Below are 19,761 nucleotides of genomic sequence, written 5' to 3' on the forward strand. Positions count from 1 at the left end.
GGAGGCATGTGTGTGTGCACACGTGCACACAGACACGGAGGTGACTTGTTTTCGAGGCCGGCCTTGTTGCGTAAGGTCAGCTCACGGCGCCGGCCACGGCCGGCAGTGTCTGTGCTGTGCTTTGTTTTGCCTGGGTGGTGTGTCCAGAGATGGATTTAGTAACACAAGAGGATCCTGGGCTGCAGTCGGTGCAAGGAGAAAGGGGTGGAAAGGGGGCACGGAGTAGCAGCAGCCTGAGCATCAAGGTTGGGATTGATTTGTGGCAATTAAGCGTTAAGGTCTGGGAGAGCAGGACCACCCGCTGGGAGAGGGGCTTTCCATCACCTGCGGAAGATGAATGGCCCAAGGAGAGGGAAGGGCAGGGATTTTGTACTCAGCTACCTGAAAAGAATTGTAAAACCACCAAATCTCCCTTCACGATCTTGCAGCCCTGTTTATCACAGCTAAATCCCTTTGCTGGGAATTGTATGCAACAGAGTTGGAAGATAAAAATGCTACTACTGCTTTGTTTTCTCCATTGTTGTCTTTGGCTTGAAATTTGTCAGGAGGAGTTTTGCTGACTTTCTTGTTAGTCCTCTTTCAGTGGGAATGTGTTCCATTCACGGGTCCCAGTTTCTTGGGGTTATTTTCTTCCCCCCTCTGCTGAGATTCAAGAGTATGGAGTTAAAAACAATGAATAACACACTGTCCCTCTCTACACTCCTGCAGCTCTGTAAAGCACCCAGGTGGCACATCCCAGTGACTGGGGCACCCAGGGGAGGAGACCCGTGCTGTGTGCCCCTCTCCAGCGTGCCCTTGGTGGGCAAAACACCTCATCTACCAGTGCATCTTGAGTTCTCAAGTGGAAAATGAGAGTTCTGGCAGTGGACACAATCCTGTTTGGATGAGCATGTAGGTGCAGCCCCAGTTAGGTCTTCTGGTCACAGCCCCAGTTAGGTTGCAGATCAGCTAATTAATGTATGTTGCATCAAATCTTTGTTTCACTTCCCACGTGGGCTGTGTTTAAACCACTTGGTACTGAGGTTACAACTGCCTTCATTCCCTTTGCCAGAACAGAGATAGAACAATTTTAAATATAATTTTACTAAACTATGTTCACTTTTTTACCAGTGAGGACCATATTTAAAGATGGATTTTGGTCCTATGGCTCCAGCTTTAATGTAAGCAGGGTCTAATGGGAAAGACTGTAAAATAATAGGACTATCTTTGGAGAAAAAGAAATTTCCATAACACATTTCAAACTGGAATACATCTGAAGGTTTTTCTGGCCAAACACAACTAACATTTCTGATTTAAAATGTCTCTAGTAGCACGAAGTGGGAGTGGTGGGTCTCTGGTAGTATTTTTTCACAGATAAACTACACAAGCCTTTGTGAATTGGGGGCAACTAATTTTGGTTTGTGGGTTGGGTTTAACTTGTCATTCTTCACATTGAATACAGTTAAGTTTTAGATGAGAACCTCCTTAAATATCCCACAGACTCCTTTTTAAGGGGAAAGTAGATTTGGGGGAGAAAATTACTTTGAAATCCTAGGGAAAGGTTCTGAAGCTGCAGATGTGGTTCTTTCTCCAGATGGGTTAACATGGTGGAAAGATTCTTATCAGTCCAGTTGTGCATCACAGGCTGCAGTAGCTTGAACCCCAAGTTTGGTGATAAGTGAAGTGTTAACGTGTGCTTGGCAGGGCGAGCTCTTAATTTCCCTTAAAATGGAGGGGGCAGAAATGATCTCATTGGACAAGATGTCTTTGGGCTACTGCCCACTGTTAGGTATGTCCTAGACAGGATTTATTGGCTTGGTGTGGGCAGATTATTTCCATTTCCCTCCCTGAATCTGGCCTGCAGTAGCTGTTAGTAAAAGAGCTTTCCACCTCCTGTATCGCAGGAAGCGTTTTAGCTCTTGTTGAAATATGAATCTCCCTTCCTTTATTAAAATTAAGAACCACTTTCTCACATGGCAAAGTGATAATAAAGACTGAAATTGGATCTATAACTTCATGAAAAGAAAGAGAATTTTTTTAAAGACAAATCATGCATGGTAATACCTTCATTGTTCTCTCGCTGTGTTCTTTGTATTGCCTAACTCCCTGCGAACAAAGAACCCATAACCGGGATTGTAAAAATAATCCAGGCATTTAAGTCAAAACTCAAAAGGCCCTTGGGAATCTCATGCAAAGGTGTGCCCTTGAAACGGTGGTTTATGAATTGTCTGAACAGGTTTGAACATCCTGGCCCTGAGGAAATCTCTGGGAATTGTGCCTCTGACTTCAGCGGGGTCAGGACTCCGCACTCGGCGCTTTGTGCCCGCTGTGGGCATTGAGCAGAGCCGTCTTTCAGCCTTTCAGAAACTCTGACTCCCTCCTCTCGAGCAGGCGGGAGATTTTCTACTTGGCTGCACTTGTGAATTCTAGTTAAGGGAATTGCTTTTGGTCCCTCCATCTTTGTCACTTACTTAAACAAACATGCAAACTGGAAACATGCTTGAGCTCACGCAGCGAGTGCCTCCTCGAGATCTCCTGTTACTGATCTAGAACTTAAACTGGTTGGGAAAGTGGCTTTAAGGGGAGGTTCAGTCATGCTTATTGGGCAGAGAGATGGGAAGTTTTATTCCTCGTTGCCATTCAGATGTCTGGACCCAGCTAGTTTGAAGTGTGAAGGTTTGGTCTCTGAGCTTGCACACAGATCAGTGGGAGGTTGTAAATTGAAGCAATGAGTGTTTCTTCATTAGTCTATTGGGGTTTGAAAGTACAGGTTTATCCAGGGTCACATTCACTGAGAAAGGAAGATATTTAAATGAACAGTGAGGGAATGAGTCTGAAACTTAAATGCAGACTCAACTAACCAGGGCCTTTCGAAACCCACCTGAACATGGATGTCCTCCCCTGTTGAGGAGGACACTGGGCTACATGACCCCTGTCTGCAGTGGCTCTGGTTGGATGTCTCATCCTTGCCCAGGGTATTGGAGAAAACCACTGGTTTGTCTGGCTCTGATTATTGTGAACATGGACATTGTCTTCCTTTGTCATGTCACAGTCCAGGGAGAGGAGGGGGGGAGTTACCAGAGTTGTAGTGAATTCCCCTGTCCTCAGTCTTCCACATTCATGGTGCAGTGCTCACTGACATCATCTGTTGTTTAAGAACTGCTGCTGATGGAGCAAGCTCTGTATATAATGAAAAACAAAAACCAAAGAAACCATAATCCCAAAAAACATGATCCAGGGCTCCAAGAAAATTGGCATACTTCACTTACCACCTCGTAGTTCTCCATCAAGAGAGAAAGTTAGGGAAAAATTACTAGAAAAAACCTTCTAAGCTTTCAGCAACAGTATCCCACAGACTCTTGTTGATCCAAAGTAACCCCATGAAGCTCAACAAACTGATTTCTATCAGACTTGTTTTTAGTTAATGCTAGTAGAAATTAGATTTAAAATGTGGGCTGTGTGTCATTCGTGTAACTATCAGTAGTTGGAAGGGGGAGTTGGAAAGCTACGTCCAGGGTACAGCATGAAAGCTTATTTAGGCTTCTCTGCTGCTCAGGGGATCGCAGAAATGTTGCAGTGGCTGAAAGATTGGCTGTAACTTTTCCATGTTTAGCTGCAATGGAATGTGCAAAACCTTAAAAATTTCTTGAAAGTACCTGGAGAGGCCCAGCCATTCTGTCAGCAGGAGTATGTGTTGAAAGCTGCTCAAGAGAGGGACATTTCTTAGAATAGTTTGCAAAAAGTAACGGTCACAACCCAGTAGAGACAATTAGAGAACATTAGAAGTAAATGGTTACTTTTCCCCAAGTTCTTCTTGCCCAAAAATGAAGCCTAGTTGTTCCTCACTGTAGCTGTGTCTTGAAGGCTTTCCTTAATGAGCCATCTCCTGTCCAGTATGGAAAGAAAAACAAAAGAGTTCGAGACTTTCCTTTGTCTCCATGAGATTTTAATCTGTTTCATTCATTCCTAATCATCTTGAAGGATTATAAAAGCAAAACCTGTTAAATCGTGGTTCTTACTTCTTTCTCTCCCAAACACCATCGTTTGTTCTTTTATGGTGTTGCATTTCTTTATCCCCAAATCAGCTGCCTTTTTATTTTTTTCCCTGTCACAAAAGTCGGGCAGGGAGGGGGTGAGGGGAGCTGCTGCCTTTGATTCGCTCTGCACACAAGTGTTCCTTGGCCTTTCATACCCAGGAGTGGATGCGGCTCTTCAGCAAATTGGACCTACTTGTTTGCTGGCCTAGGCCATCTTGTTATCCAGCCAGCTGTGTTTTGATCTTGGAGGGCCATTTGAAGATTAAATTGAGACATCTTTTGTTACTATTAAGTGCGGTAATTAAATCAGCTCAGTGTTATTTAAGTGTGGAAAATGTCGCTTTGCTGGCCCATGGGTGTCTGAAGTTGCCATTAGACAGCTGTGTTGCTTCCAGTGCTAATGATGAAGAGGTAGGAGAAAAGAGCCAAGTGCTCTCTAAATAATTTTCAACTCTTTCTGGGTTCTGCTGGATCCCCTCCCCACCTCTTTGTGGCGTTTCTCCCCCATCTCTCCTCAATTCATGAAGAAAGAGGTTTTTTGAGAGGGAACTTGAGCTTCTTCGTGTGGAGGGCTGGCAGAGAGTGCCCAGTCCTGAGCAGAGGAGTGGCATGATGTGGATGAAATGTTCTTTGGATAGGCAGCTGCTGCTGCCCCATCTCTGAGTTTGCAAATTGTTGGCTCTGTGAACAACAAAGGAGGCTGACCTAGCAGGATGGATGCAATAAATGAGCAAAGTTGACTGCTTACCCCTCTTCCTCTGTGGGGGGGAGTCTGCCAGTCAAGTCAAGCACAGGCAAGTGCATTTGTTCCCATGAGGGTCATTGTAATACAATTTGCTAGTGAAGACTGGCCTGGCTGTGAAGTGGTGGCACCTGGGAGAGGTGAACTCTGGCTGAGGCCAGGGCTGGTATCATTCAGAGGTCACCTGGGGCTCACTGGGGTGAGCCAGTTGCCCTTCCCTGCCCCCTTTGCCTCCTGCTTGCTGAGCAGAGTGCTTTGAGAGAAGTGGCTGGAAGTGATGATTGGCAACAGGGAGCAGGGCAGACAGACCCGGGAAGAGGAGGCGAGATCCTCAGTGGGAGAGGAAGTTCTTGGGAGGTCGCGTTCGTTTTAATGCTGGGTTAAGTTGTGCGGCAGTATTGGTTCGTTGCTACTGGCAGCACTGATCACTTGAGCGTTGACTTACCCTTCCCACTGCGCCCTTTAGAACCCTGTCTTACCTCCCATTTGCAGCTGAACATAACTGCTTGCTGCTCCTGTGGCTCCCGCAATGACATTGGGCAGCTCTCAGTGCTGGGCAGGGGAGCAGCAGGCAGGGTCACCCACACCTGTTCCGTGCTGTGCTCCCTCCCCAGGACCATGCTCCAGCCTTCCTTCGGAGCTCCCTGTTAGCCCGTCCTCCCGGATGCTCCCGGCTCTCAGCTCCCATCCCCAGTAATTGCCCGGCAACATCTATTTGCATTGCTTTGTACGCTGCTGCCTTTTATGGAGGGGGAAGTGTATTTGCACTTCGCGAGTGTTTTCGAGCTGTGGCAAGGGCAGAAGTATGGCAGATGGGTGGGGATGAGAGAATCAGGAGCATGATGAATCTGTTTTTCTTACCTTGTTTAAAATTGCCTGTTAAAATTCAGCAGCCGCACCTCCGATCAGCCTAATGGTGTCTGCCATGTTGCGAATACACAGTCATTAGTTGGTCCAATTCATGCATGCTGAGGTAGGAGGGTGATGTGAATGCAAAGGAGCTGGAGAGAATGGGAGCTGGGGGGGCAGAGGAAGGAGGGGGAGAAGCTTGGTAATACAGTGACAATGAAACATACGGTAGTCACACTGGAAAACTTTCTCCTTCATTAGCAGGGATCTGTTGAGTTTCTGCTCACATTAGGGTAATTAACACAAGTACAGATTGTTGAACATCTGTGCAGTTTAACTATATGGCCGGTTCCCAGGCTTTAAACAGGGCTGTGAGGAGCCAAATGCAAAGCAGTATGAAAAGCCCACACACTATTCATTTTACTGAAATTAGCATTTCTGGATGAAAGCTGATGTTGCACGTCGGCTATAAATTTTCTCTGGTCTGTTGCCAGGTTGGCTAATGATCTGAGGTTAGTGTTTGTTAAAAAAATTTTAAAATTTGTTACTTTTAATATTCTGGAGGGGAAGTTTCTCTCTCACTCTTCTTTTCCTAAAAGGCAAAACAAAAAGCAAGCAAAACAAAGCATATGGGTATATTATATCTAATGTGCTTCTAATTTTTTTTCCAGTACAAGCCCAGGAAGGAATTGCTGGTTCAGCCTCCATCAGGGGCTGTTGGCTTGGTGGAACCACCGAGGCTTTTTAGTATTTCTGACCGAACTGGGGTTTTAATTTTCTAGCCTTGTAAATGCCTGGGAGGCTCTGCCGAGGGTGTGCTGTGTAAATAGAATGCAGAATTCTGTCTGCAGGATGGTGACTACACAGATATTGCTCCTCCACACGTCACCATCCCTGAACTCTGGCTGTGTGCACGGGGCTGCCACTACAGAGGTGGAGCTGTATTTGTGGAGAGCCTCCTGCACTGGTTGTCCCAGAGGAGTGCTGTGTTGCTGTAGCATCTTGAAGCTTCCTCCGTGCTCCTTTTCACCTTTCCAGCTGAGAGCACCTGGGCCAGGAGGCTTCACAGGCTCTTGAGTGTCACCTCAGCAGCGAGTTCTCCACAGAGGGCCCCCCAGGCCCCCATTGCCTCTTACACCTTGGTCTCTCAGAGCCAGTGCTCGCTGGCCAGGGTTTATTCATTCTTTTTCCCTTTGTAGAAAGGCACAGGCCAATTTTTCTTTAAGTGGATGAGTTGTGAAGCGTCCTTTACGTGGGTTCCCTGACAGTCATCAGTCATGGTCATGTTTCTGATAGTGGATTTTAAACATCTTTTCAGTTTGCACCTAGATGTTTTCACACGTGACCATCTACAGTTTTCTCTTCTTGATATGATTCCCTTTGTGACTTCTTTCTAACCATCTTTTGGTGTGGTGCAGTTGTGGATTGACTTGGATGTTCTGGCTGTACTTACACTTAAGCCTTGGAGCAATATTTTTTTCAGAAGTGAAATTGTGGTGGGATTTTTCCCCAGATTTTTTCCACAAGTGGAATGAAGTGTTCAAGGCCGGGCTGGATGGGGCTTTGAACAACCTGGTCTAGTGAGAGCTGTCCCTGCCCATGGAACTAGATAAGCTTTAAAGTCCCTTCCAACCCAAACCATTCTGTGATTCTGAGTTGCTGTGAGGCAGATAGCCCTTATAGCTGGGACAACAATTAGTGCACCATGTGTGTCAGGAAATTTTGTTTTAATGGAGAAGACTTTCATGTGTGAAGATAAAAAGCCTACCAATATGCATGAAAAGAATAATCCTCATTAGCACAATTTTGTCCCTGCTGTTTTCACTAAGTAAAAAAATTTTGTTCGTGGTGGAGGTTTTTTAATGTAATCCCTGTGGGCTGATGTGAACAGAGCTGACCTTTGAAACCCTATTTAAATTTTAAAAGGTTTGTATATTTTCTTTGTTTAATTGGGAAAGGAAGAGGCTTGGTGTCTTGGAGGAAATGCAATTCTTGCCAAGAGTGAGTGATTTGATCCTTTAGTTCACCCTCAGCTCCTGCTCTGTAATGGCCCAGAATTTAGCTTGGCATCACTTGAAGTTGTTGGTGAAATTGTTGCTCTTGCACCCACCAGCTCCTCAACAGTCTGCTGACAAACATCAGAGCTGTCAGAGCTTCATATTCTTTGGGACCAAAAGACCTTCTGGGACCAAAATGCAGTGTTCAGATTCAGTCCTGCAGACACCCTGGGCCTCAGGAGCACCATCCCCAATCTCTGTCAGACAGCCCTGGGGATGCACTCTGCTTTGGCAGGGACAGATCTCTTTCTGGGGTGAAGGTGTCTCCACAAGATGGACTTGCTGAATTGTATAAAACTGTGCAAGTTCAGTTAAATATGTGGTTTATTTTTGAAGCACTAAGTTAATTAATCTAGTCCAAAAGGAAATTTGGGTTGGCCTACTTACTCTTGTAACAGTTTTGCAGATAATTATTTGTGTGTGTGTGTGTGTGTGTGCACCCACGAGCTTAGTTAGGAAAAGAAATGTTTATTTTCATCAGACTTGTACCCTCTCCATAAAGGATGTCAGAAGGTGGCATGTTGTTTGGTAACAACAAGGGACACATTTAGCTCAGAGAGCATCTGTTGCAAGAAGATGATAGAGGGCATTGGCCCTTTCAAAGCAGGGTATGCAGTGAATTGAGCATTGAGATCTCCTCTGGGATGGTCTTGTCAAAAGGGTCCTGACTCCTTGGTTAAGAAGTACTTGTGTTCAGACTTATCCAGGTTAACATCTGTGCTCCCCAGATTTCTCTGCTTGAATTTTGTTTGATCTCATTCAAGGAACACGCAGCCCTATGCAAGAGTCATGCTCAGAAAAAAAACTCACAACAGTATTCCTGGTAAAAAAATCAGACAAACCTGGATTATTTTCACTACTAGGCAAACCAAAGTCACCTCCTGGGGTATGTGGAACTGACCATGAAATGAAAGGGCTGCTAAATCTGCAGATACACTGCCAAAACTTTCCTTTATTAATGCCCTGCTCTGCCTCAGCCTGCTTCTTAAGAATATTTCACACAGACTGGACTTAAAATGCTTAATCTGTTCCTGAGGAGCAGAAAATGGCAATGCATCCTGAGAAGTGGTTTCAGGATTTTGGAAGATAGCGAAACTGTGGCTGGTGAAAGGAGCTGTCAGCCTTCAGTGATGTGGCTGTACAGAGAATGTACTTGCAGTGATTTTTCTGGCAGAGTTTTCCAGTGTGTACACTGTGTCTCTCTCCCTGGCTGGGAGGCTGTAGGGCATGCACTGAGAAACTTGGGGATGTCATTTTGAAGGATTCCCAGAGTTTCTTTGGAGTTTTCAGTTCATCCATCACTTGGCCAACTGCAAACAGCAAGTTCTCTCGTTCTCCTGCTTTGAGCAGGTAGATGTATTTAAATAAATACCTAAAATAAAGTTGGAGAACTTGAGACTGTTGTTTGGGTGGGCTGCATATCCTCAGCCACCTCTCAGACCTTTATCAAACCCCAAACTGAGTGTGTCTTGCTAACTCTGCAGTTGTGTGGTTGGAATTATCTCCATTGTGTCGATGGGAACACTGAGGCAGATTGGAAATTACTTGCCCTAGGCCTTCTAATGCTGACAATAGACCACACAGTCCCTCAGCCTCTTTCTGTGCCAAAACCATTCTCTTGTGTCTGCATATGGAAAAAACAGAGTAGATGGAGCGGAGAGTGGTATTTGTTGTGATAACAATGTGTGTTGGGTCCCAGAAGGCCATCGGACAGTGATGGATACATCGCTGGGAAATTAAAATCACCAAGAGAGGCACAGAAGGAAAGGCTGGAGTGGTGGTTGCCAGGCATGTAGGTGGACAGGGGAGCAGGCAGGGAGGTGCAGCGTTAGTGGGTCCAGCAGCCCCTGTGCCAGCAGCCCATTTGCATTCCCCTGTCAGGGAGCTGGAAGCTGCCATGGAGCAGTTTATACTCCAGCCTGTGCTGGCCTTGAATTATGCATGACCAATTTATCATGCCCCCAGCTGAAAAACTAATTGTGTCCCTGGGATATATTTACTAGAAATTGTAGTTTGCTGTGCTGGGGTCCCCGGAGTGTCCAGCAGAGCAAACGACTGGGAAGTCGGAGTGTGTTCAGAACAGGACTCCTGGCTCCACTGGAGCCCCTGTGCTGTTGATAGATTTTTCACTTCGATTGCCTTTCCGAGGGTTTCCCCCCTCCTTCCTATTTTTCTTACACTGCATTACACTTAATCGGGCTGCAGGAGTCCTTCCAGTAGTCTCCAGTATTAAAAATCACACAATGTGCCTGAAAAAAGGCAGTTTATTTAGGAAATGCCAACCAGGTTGGGGGGAAAGGGGCTTGTTTTTTCTCTGTGTGGTTTTTCTTTTTTTTTTTTTTAATAAGCACAGTGTGGCTTCATGTAATGTCTCCAATTACCGTGAACGTCACCTCCCTCTCCAGGTCTAGAGTGATGAGGTTTCCTAATTACTGTCATTTGAGCAAGAGGTTGAGGAGGAGAGGATTTCTTTTCCTCATACAGGGCTTGTGGGGTGGGCTGAAGCTTGCAGATGGTGTTACCACCACGTCTGTGTAAGGAACATGGAATGCTCCAAACAGAGTTTCTCAGTGATGAAATGAAAACTGTCAAACCTGTATCTAGCTGTAAACCCTCTCATAAGATAGAGCTAAGCCATAAAGATCATCAGTGGGGGCGAGGTTTGAAAGGGAAGGAGGTAATTCACTGATAAATTAATCACCAAGTTCAGTCTGTCCTCCCCCACTTGTCACGGAAGGAGGATGTCAAGGAGTTAATCACAATAAAGGAGTCAACAGTAACACGACTCAGAGGCAGAGGAGCCCTCTGGAATCTCTTGTTCCCTTTCTGTTCCCCTCCATGTCTGATCTCATCCGGCTCCGCCTGATGCCATTTGCAGCAAGGAGCCACATCTCCAGGGTCACCAGGAGCTGTGCCAGCTCTGTCTGCATGGCTTCACTGCTGGCAGCACAGGCAGGGAAATGGGAAGGCCTGCTCTTCTGGGAGGCTGGGGGACCACAGGCCAGGGCTTAGGAGAAAGGGATTGCTCCTCCTCCACCATTGACAGGAGCCTTTCTCATGACCGTGCCTAAACGAGCTGTGTGCTCCATGGTCAGGCTGTGCTCTCCCACTGCACTGATGGGATTTAGTGCATGTCCTCCTGGGAGCTGAGCTGTAGTGAACTGGGCTGGAGGAAAGGTGCTGGCAGAGGTGCTTTCTTAAATAAATTTAAGATCTAGGAAGCAGCTTGTGCAAACACTTGTTTTCAAGCAAGCGTGTTGCATGGGAAGTTGAAAGAAGTGAAAGTGGTTTTGTGTACTTTCTAAATGTCACAGATTTGGATCAGCTTTTAAACATTGAAAAGCTCCCTACAGCTTGCCTCTTTGTAGTTCCCCAAATTTATATTCATCATCCATTCCCCAGAAAGAGCTGGTGAAAAGATTTTGTTCAGGTGACTACACGTCTTGCTGCAGAAAAAGTAGAGCAGATCTGCTGTGTGATGAAACCATGCTCCTCTTTGCTGAAATATGTGATACAACCAGCATAAAAGTGGATCTGAAGCTTCTGAAATCATTTCAGAGGGAAGGCACAAACAGGTTTTTCCCTCAATGCAGCCAACCAGAGCAAAACCAAGACTGGGGAGTTCAAGGTTGGCATGGACTGCCAAATCAGGACTACCCTGTATCCCCTCAAACCCTGGTGAATGGGAAATAGTCGTGAGTCTGGAGAGAATGTCCCTGCAGATCCAACACAGTGAGGTTGCTCCTGTGATGCTGTTGAATCTGCTGATTTCCAGGGAAGAGTGGGCTGCTCATGGAGCTCAGGGGCTCAACGGGTCCACGCAGAGACAAAGGAAATTCTTAAGCTGAGCTGTACAGCATATGTTACAGTTCATTTTTCTGGAGGATGTTGTAGCACTTAAGAAATTACTGTGCTTTTTGAACAGCAGGGAGAACACAAGACAGACAGACTGGAAGATAGGATGGAGACCACTTTAATGTAGCAGCATTGGAAAGAGCAGGGTAGGAGACAATGCGAATGGCAGCGTCTTTTGTTATTTTTTTTTTAGCTGCAGCAACTGAGTGTCTGGATGCTTTTGCCCTTTCATCATTCAGAACAAAACACATTAGCGAGTCCAGGTTATGCTCCTTTTGCTGGTGGTTCTTATTAGCTTGTTAATGATCTTGCTAAGGTTTTAAGTGCCTACAAATGTGAGTTCAGGGATAACTCGAGTTCAGGGCAGCCGTCCTTGGCAGGGTGTCCTGATTTCTCCTATGAAAATCTTCCATGTTTTGTTCTCTTCCAGCCCCTGTTAACTTGTCATTATAAACTGAGGAAAAAAACCACTGGCACTGTGTTGCCTTATGGATATTGCTCTTCCCTGAACCTGCCTTCAGTGCTCTTTCCAAGGGAGCTTGTGTGTCTGGCAGTTGACAGCTTCTGGGTGGCTCTGGTGGTTTTTCTTCCTCTGTTTTATTATTCAAGCACTTTTGGCTTTGCTGCTTTTTGTCAGTGCGTTCCTGTGCTGTGCTCAAGTTGCCTGAGCTGTTTGGTTTTCTCCTGCTTGCTTTGCTGCTGCTGTGGGGACGAGAAGCTGCAGCTCTGCAGGGTAAGGTCGGGTGCAGAGTAACCCACAAACAAGCCACAGTGGCAGCCCAGAAGATGCAGAAAGGTGGTGAAATTGGGGTAAAATAGAAGTCAGCAACTGTTTTATAAGGGGCTGCATGACTGGCCCTTCCTTCATTCACTCTCTTAGGTTTTTCTCACCCAAAGCTCCTGTCCTCCATCCATTTCTTCCTCTTTCCCTCCTGTAGCTGGGGTACACTGCAGTGTCAATTTTCCTTTGCTCCTGTGCCTCAGGTTATGTAAATAGAGAAAAACAAGTTTCAGTCAGCAAAGAGAGATGGGGTTTATGTGTGATTTTAAGAAGGGTTTTTTTTTTTTTATTCATGCTGAAGTGTTGAGGGGAATTACGCTGACACCAGCCACTGCTTAAACACAGTACTTGCTACAGCAGTTTCAGAGTGGTGTGAACATAGTCAGAACACTGTTCTGGCTGGGGAGTTTCTGAGGGGGCTGGATTGAGCCCCGTGTCCTGAGCACAAGGTATTTTCGAGTGTCAACATGTCTCTCCCATCAGGAATGAGAACTGACAAAAACAGATGGGGGAAAGAGGGCAACGCATTTTTCTAATGGTAAAGCCACAGAAGCATCTCTGGAGATGTGTGCCCATACAGCACCACATCCACATCCCTGGCTTAGGGAGCTGTGGAGGAATTCTGAGGGGGGGCTGGGGAGGGAGGGGAGCGGGAGAATAAACCTTTGCCGCTCTAAGAAATCCTGAAAATGTCCATCAGAAACGCAGCGAGGATTCGGAGGCTTGCTGGAAGCGTTCCAGTATCGGAGTCTTTGTCTCCATCCATCACAGGCACTGCAATCTTTGTGCCCCCAGCTTCAAACAAGGGCTTCACGCTGTCCTTGCAATCTGCCTTTATGCAGCGGAGTGTGGAGGCTTCTAATTACGAGGCCGAGCGGCGCGGCGGGTGGGGAGCCGTGCTGCGCCCCACAGCCGCTACCTGATTATCCGTTGCTGAGGTCGTTAGAAGGGTTACTCCTGAGTTTAAGCCCGCTCCGCAAGACCCCTAATTATATGCTGCTCTGCAAGTTGCATTAAAAAGAAATTGTTGAAAAGACAAAGGACAGAATAACATTTCCTCCCTTGTCTTCCCCTCTCCCCCCCCCCCACCCGCAGCACACACAGACACACTCCCCCACCTCTCCCCGCTGGGCCCAGAGCTACTTCTCACGCTTGAGTTGGTGCAAGCTCTGATAAAGCCATTGAAAGATGCAGCGGGGAGACAGAGCGCTCCCAGGGACAGAGGGAAGCAGAAGAGGAAGCCGAAGTAAAATGACCCCCTCCCAGGTAGATACAGCCAGGCGCTGCTTGCTGAAGGAGTTGTCCCACAGAGCAGAATTAGAGAAGAGATTAACCGTCCTTTATTGTTTTGTTTCACTTCCTAGGGAGCAGTGTAATGTGGTTTCTTCCATCGTGAAAAACCTGCTTCATCTGGAGCTCCGGGAAGCCTGAATCACTATAGATAAGACATTCAAAGTGCAGTATCCCTTGCACATGCTGCCAGTTCTCATTTTAATCTCCCCAGACATCAAAAAAATTAAAATGTAAAATTCTAAGCTATGCAGCTGAGTGACGTGAAGGCTGCATTCGCTGCAGTGCAGTTTCCAAATCTGGGACATGCACACATGTGTCCATCCCTGTCAGAGATAACGGGGTTTATGTGTGCTTTCCACGAGCCCATGAAGTGTACCACTAGCAGAGATAGGGAATTGAATGGGTTCTTCATTACCACACGTCTGGACTACTAATGAAACTGAACCCAGGTTGATAACAGGAGCACTGAATATTTCCAGCACTTCTTGGTGCGATGGCAACATTTTCAATTTGCGGTGGAGATTATTACAGAGGTATCTGCAGCACCAAGGGCAGCGTTTTTTTCAAGACTGCTATTTCAAGGGTGGATGTTTTTATTACTCTTTGCATTCCAGTAGTACCTGAAAGCCTGAGTGACCGACCAGGGCTTCACCACACTGGGTGCTGCACAAACATGGAGGGGAAAAAAGGATTCTGTGCTGCAGATAGGGGTTTTTTGAGATGTGGCTGTGGAGTTTTTTCATGGCTTTTGTAGCTGTAGAGAAACTCGTATCTGAACAGAAATTTCAAAGTCAAAATGTCAAGGTTTGAGTTCACTTCTGCGCTGGAGTACCTTGCCAACTCTGTCATGTTATGCTCTGCTGTAATCTGGGAGCTTTAAACCTTACTCAGTCTCTTGAACATCTCGGTTGCAGTGCTCTGTTGTATGCTTCTTATTTCTTACTAGTTTGCCTTCGTTGTATTCTGATGTGTAGCACTGGATTTGCTGCCCACCCAAGGCACTGACAGCACAGAAACTCCTGCTCCTCCTGTCTAATGTGATTTTCGTGTTTTTCCCCTCCCGTGTTTTCATGTATTCAGTTTGTGTGGTGAGGAGGGCACCTGCAGCAACCTTTGGGGCTCTGCTTAGTGTGGCTGAAGAGAGCAGTGGTGCAGCCACACTGGCAGCACAACACATTATTCCTGTGCATTTGTTGTCATTCCCTCCAAAGCACTGGCTTGGGCACCAGGGGGGAATTGAATCTGCTTCTCTCTTGGTCACCCTGTGCTCACACACGTTGGTCCCTCCAAAACAAAATCCCAAACCACTGATGGATCACTCTCTCCCCTTGTGTGTGTGTTTAATGTGAACTCATAAGCCTCTTTCTCTGGGTAAGGTGAAATAATCCCAAACCTTGAATCCAGTAGCCTTATTTTTTTTCTGTGCATCAGCTTGATGTACGCATTTGCTTTCTCATGTCTTGCTTTTCACTGCTGCCTCTTGAAAGATGTCTTAGATGTGGTTACTGGGGGGCATCGTTCCTGGCTACCTACCCAACAGCAGGTTGAAGATGACCCTTATCCCACTTGCAGATTTATATGACTTTCATGTTTTGGCAAGATGGCCCAACAAAGATATCAGCTGCCTTAAAATCACTGTAGAGAGCAAAATCTTTGTTTCTGATGGCATTTGGAGATCTTCCAGTCATGCCTCATAGTTTCATGGCATCTGTGGCCTAAGATAGTTCAAAATCTCTTTGATTTAAAAGTGTCATCTTGCTTGAGCTGGGGCTGTAACCTTGTCTTGAGCCCACGTGCAGGAGTGCTGGTGCTTTCCTTGTGCCACATACCCTTCGGGTAGCAAGAGTCCCTCGTTGGCTCTTCGGGTTTTGTTCTGTGATATCTCCCTGCTCTAAAAGGTGCAAAGAGCCATCACGGTGTTTTCATGCATGGTTTGGCAGTTGCTTCAACCCCAAAGTCCCCAGAGTCTGCAAGTTGAGTCATTTTTCTGCTGGCAGAGTTGTGCAAGAGGTTTGCCTCAGGAGACAGCAGACAGTCTCGAGGCTTTGGTCGTGCAGTGTTGAACAGTCTCCAGAGTGAGCGTCCTGCTCATTTTGTCAGTTCGAAGTAAAAGAACTTGAAATCTAGAAGTGGTGAAGATAAAAGTGAATTTGGTTATAGCACTTTTCAAACCCCTGGACACAGGCAAGACAATGAAGCACGTTCAGCCCCAGCTCACCCAGCCAGTGTTTGACACCATAACCCATTTCACTGAGCTCATAAACACAGGCATGAGCCACTGCTGCTTTTGGGAGACAGCACTGGGACTTCCACTGGGATATCTGCCAAGGAGGGGTAGAAGGGATGTGACACTGATGTCTCTCTTGAGCCAGGACACCTTCAATGTGATCATTTTCCCTTTCTCAGAGTCAAAACTGTCTAAATTCTTACCTCTTGTCCCAGAGATCTGGCTCTCTGTTTGGGAGGCTGACTAGATACCAACTCAGACAAGCCAGATATGGCTCAAAGACTTCTAGATTGGGAAAGGATGGCTTAGTATTTGTTATATGCTCGTCTTTCCATTGCATGGAGATTTTTTTTGGTTTCTAAACAAATAAGCACTGGCTGAGATCAGGTATGCATTTGTACTAGTGGAAGTGAACCAGGAGTGCTTTGATAGGGCTGCATTTATTTATCAATTACTTTACTGTTACAAAGACTAGATCTCCTGGCTGTAGCCCAGGTGGATCTGAAATATCCACCACAAAACACTGCAGTAGCAATGCAAAAGAAGTGTGCTTGGGTTTCCATGAGGTGATGATAAAACGTGTGCTGAGCTGAAGCAAGCCCTGGCCCTGCAGCTGGTGGTGATACCTGGTGACCTCCCACTGCAGCTTCCCAAACAGTTGTGAATTTCTCTGTTTGCAAAACTCAAGGCAAATCTCTTCCACTCTTGTAAAGCTAAAGAAAATGTTTATATTTGAAATAAGGGATGAGCAGGTGGAAGAAAGTGACTTCTTTAGTGCAGGCCCTGAGCTTTACTGAAAGAAAAAGAGTGAAGTCATAGGGTCAGTGATCATGACTCAGAGTGGAAAGGTTATGGGTGAAAAAAAAAAAAGGACTGTAACCAGCCCTGTATATGGAAGGTTTTTTCTTTGTTAACGTTTCCTCAGTTGATCTCCCAGAAAGCTGGTGTGGATCAGTTCAGCAGAGGTTAAAACCCAACACCGCTGGTGTGTTACGAGAGCCCCGTGCAAACGGAGCGGTGTTAAATCCCAGCCTCGCAAAGATGTTTGGAAAGCAGCAGAGCGGGTGGCTGGAAGATTAACTCTGCACGGGGACACTTTGGAGAGCCAGAGCCACAATAGCAGTTTCAGTGCCAGCTTTGTCCCCGCTGCCAGAAGGGACTTTGTCAGGGGAGTCCTTTGCCATGGCACTGCTCCCCCAGCTGCTGGAACAATTGCTCAAGACCACTGGCAGTCAGCATGATTAAAGCAGCCTTCAGGCAGCTTTCTTTTACATGGGCAGCTCTCCAGGTCCAGGGATTGGCTCGGCCTGGGAGGATGTAAAAGGAAGTTTGCCATATTGAACCCTTCCGCACTACATCTCTTCTTCGTCTGCCTTTAAGGGTCAGGCCTGGCTCTGTGGTTATCTCTAGTCACCCCAGGTTGCAGTCCATGAAATGCTCCCAGTACCTCTAGGTATTGACTGATGTGACAAGATAGATATTTTTTTTCTTACTACATTAAGGGGTCGTTTAATTGTATTAATTATCTCATTTATTGCCAGACGAACTGGGATTTTAGCTGTATGAATTAATAATACAAACCAGGAGCACCCTTAAAACTTAAACCCCTTTCCTTTCTCCCAAGCTGTGCAGCAGCTGTTGGATCACATTTGCAAACCATAAGTAATGTGACTGCTGATAATGGAGTTACCAGTTTTGTGTCAGGATAGAACTGCAGGAACCAAACAAGGCTGCTTGCTTCAGTTTTTTCCTTAGGCCAGGTACAGCCTTCCCTTTGCCTTTGTATTTTTACAAAGGAGAGCTAGGAGGTATATTTACCAAAATGGATTTTTGTCCCGATGGGAATGGCTCTCTTTTGCTTCCCTGCTTTTTATATGTGCGTATGTAAATATATGTAAATGTATACAGGGGCTTGGATTTACCCTCTTCGTCTCCCCCTCCCATGTATAATGTATGTGTTAAACACGTAATCATTAATCAACTTTGTGGGGAGTGGAGACAAGAAGGGCTCTTTGATGATAGATGTATACTTGTGACTGTGCTTGTATGCCTGTTTATTAGGCAGCACAGTGCTATCAAAAGAAACTCCAGGTCCCCAAGGATAAGAAACAGCATAGGGAACAAATGAAGAGGAAAAAAAATCCAACCCCTCTTACTGTAAAACCCTCTGTCTTCTGCCATCTGTCTCCTTTTTTGGAGTGAAATAAATTGGGGAGAGATCTTTGAATGAGGTGCTTATTTGTAATGCACAGAAACATTTATGTAGAGCAGAAGCAAAGTTGTGGTTAAGGTTGCCTCTGATGGCTGGGAGTGTTGGGGGCAGGATGACATTATTTCTTTTGTCTGTACATGCTGGAAGTGGTTTAGAGAAGAAAAGCCTTCGGGATATCGTGCACAAGCACAACTATTTCTAAGGTTTTAATATCATGTTTGATGTTATGGAAGGCACAAATTAAAGGTGGTCATTGCCCTGAAGTGTTCGTAATAAAGACAACAAAACACACAGTGGTTCTTTGTGCATACCCAGCTCAGAACATGCTTCAGGCTGCTCTGTGTTGCTGGAGGAGGACTTGGGGCTCTGGAATTACTTGTCTGGAGATTAAGGTAGAGGCATAGGGATCAACTTTGTTGAATTTCTCTTCCCATGAGATACAGCAGTAAGTCTTGGGACCTGAAAGCTTGGATTGGACATAGAAAACCAGACATTTCCTTGGGAGATCAGTCAGGGAGCTCAGTCAGTCTGGCAGAATTGTGCATATGGTCTTGCACAAAATTGTGTTGTCCAAAATAGCAAAGTTGGAATAGACATGTTTGGGGGGAAGATTAAAAATCCAAAGTTTTTGAGTGTCTTAGATTATTTTTTGCTGCTCTTACTTAGCTTGTGCTCACAGGTGCCTATTTTGAGAAATATCTAGTCAGATATTTTAAATGAGCTTAAAAAGTGGCTTTGGCTCATTGGGTATAGAACTGCTGCACCTTTTGCTTTGTGTTCTTGCAGAGCTAGGCAGGAGACCCCAAGGTCTGACTGGAACTGCTGAAGTGCGTAGGAAACAGCAGTCCCAGCTCCATGAGCCATCTGCTCCGAGTCCAGCAATCAGTCACCAGCAAGGGTGCAGGAGAAGGGGCTGTGAGTCTGTTAGTGGAGAGCAGCAGCAGCAAGACCAGGAGGCAAACAGGAAAGAAAAATTCCATTTTCTGCAGTCTGCCTGATGTAGAGAAGCTGATGGATTGGCTGCAGCATGCTGGGTTTGTCAAGGTGTATCTGCTCTTGTTTTAGGAAAGGAAAAAAAAATTAAAATCCCAGGAAGGGTATACCCAGCAAAAGATATATACATTTCCTTTGGACTAACCTAGGCTGTGTTTACAATAAGACAGCAGCTTCATCCACTTTGGCTATTTCTCTTTATTTTCTATTTATTTCCTCCTCCAATATGCCAGAGTCAGCACTTCCAGATTGTTTTACAGATGAGCTGAAAGCCACAGAAATTCAGAGCCTCATCAGAATTCTCCTAAACCTGACTGTTCAGGTCTGTGGTTTTGGTCTTGGAGGCCTTTCCACCATTTTATTTTTCGCAGAAGGAACAAACAAGGCATTGGTTTAGGAAAGTGCTTGGGCTGCAGTGAGATTAAGCACATCCATCCATGGTGCTGAGCGTTTGATCAAGTGCTTTTCTGAATGCTCTTCCTAGAAAATTGATGTCCCTTCCACTGCTCTCGCTCAGCTAATCGGGAGATGCTGAGGTCTGATCAGAGCCTCCTGTGCATTTTCAAGATAGTGTCTTTGGAGGATCATTACACACATCCCTCTGCAGAGAGTACAAGGAGATTGTCACCAGGAAGGTGTTAGTCACTGTGTATTAACATGCAGGATTATTCTGCCTCTTTCTTCACTGTAAGCTTTTCATCTCCTTACTAAGCAGGCACAGTCACATCAGGGCTAA

The 19,761-nt window shown here is 45.9% G+C and overlaps 1 protein-coding gene and 1 long non-coding RNA gene across 16 annotated transcripts in view; one reads left to right on the forward strand and one right to left on the reverse strand.

Moving 5' to 3' along the window:
* The window catches only part of FBRSL1 (fibrosin like 1), a 509,379-nt gene that overhangs the window by 418,725 nt on the left and 70,893 nt on the right, over window positions 1-19,761 (forward strand). The window lies entirely within an intron of this gene.
* Window positions 9,911-13,286, reverse strand: LOC116795834. The gene is made up of 2 exons (XR_004360171.1): window positions 12,964-13,286; window positions 9,911-12,492 (listed from the first exon to the last, which is right to left on the reverse strand). It is a non-coding gene; the product is annotated as an uncharacterized LOC116795834 (long non-coding RNA).

Source organism: Chiroxiphia lanceolata, chromosome 18, assembly GCF_009829145.1.
Source record: "Chiroxiphia lanceolata isolate bChiLan1 chromosome 18, bChiLan1.pri, whole genome shotgun sequence".
Classification (NCBI taxonomy): domain Eukaryota; kingdom Metazoa; phylum Chordata; class Aves; order Passeriformes; family Pipridae; genus Chiroxiphia; species Chiroxiphia lanceolata.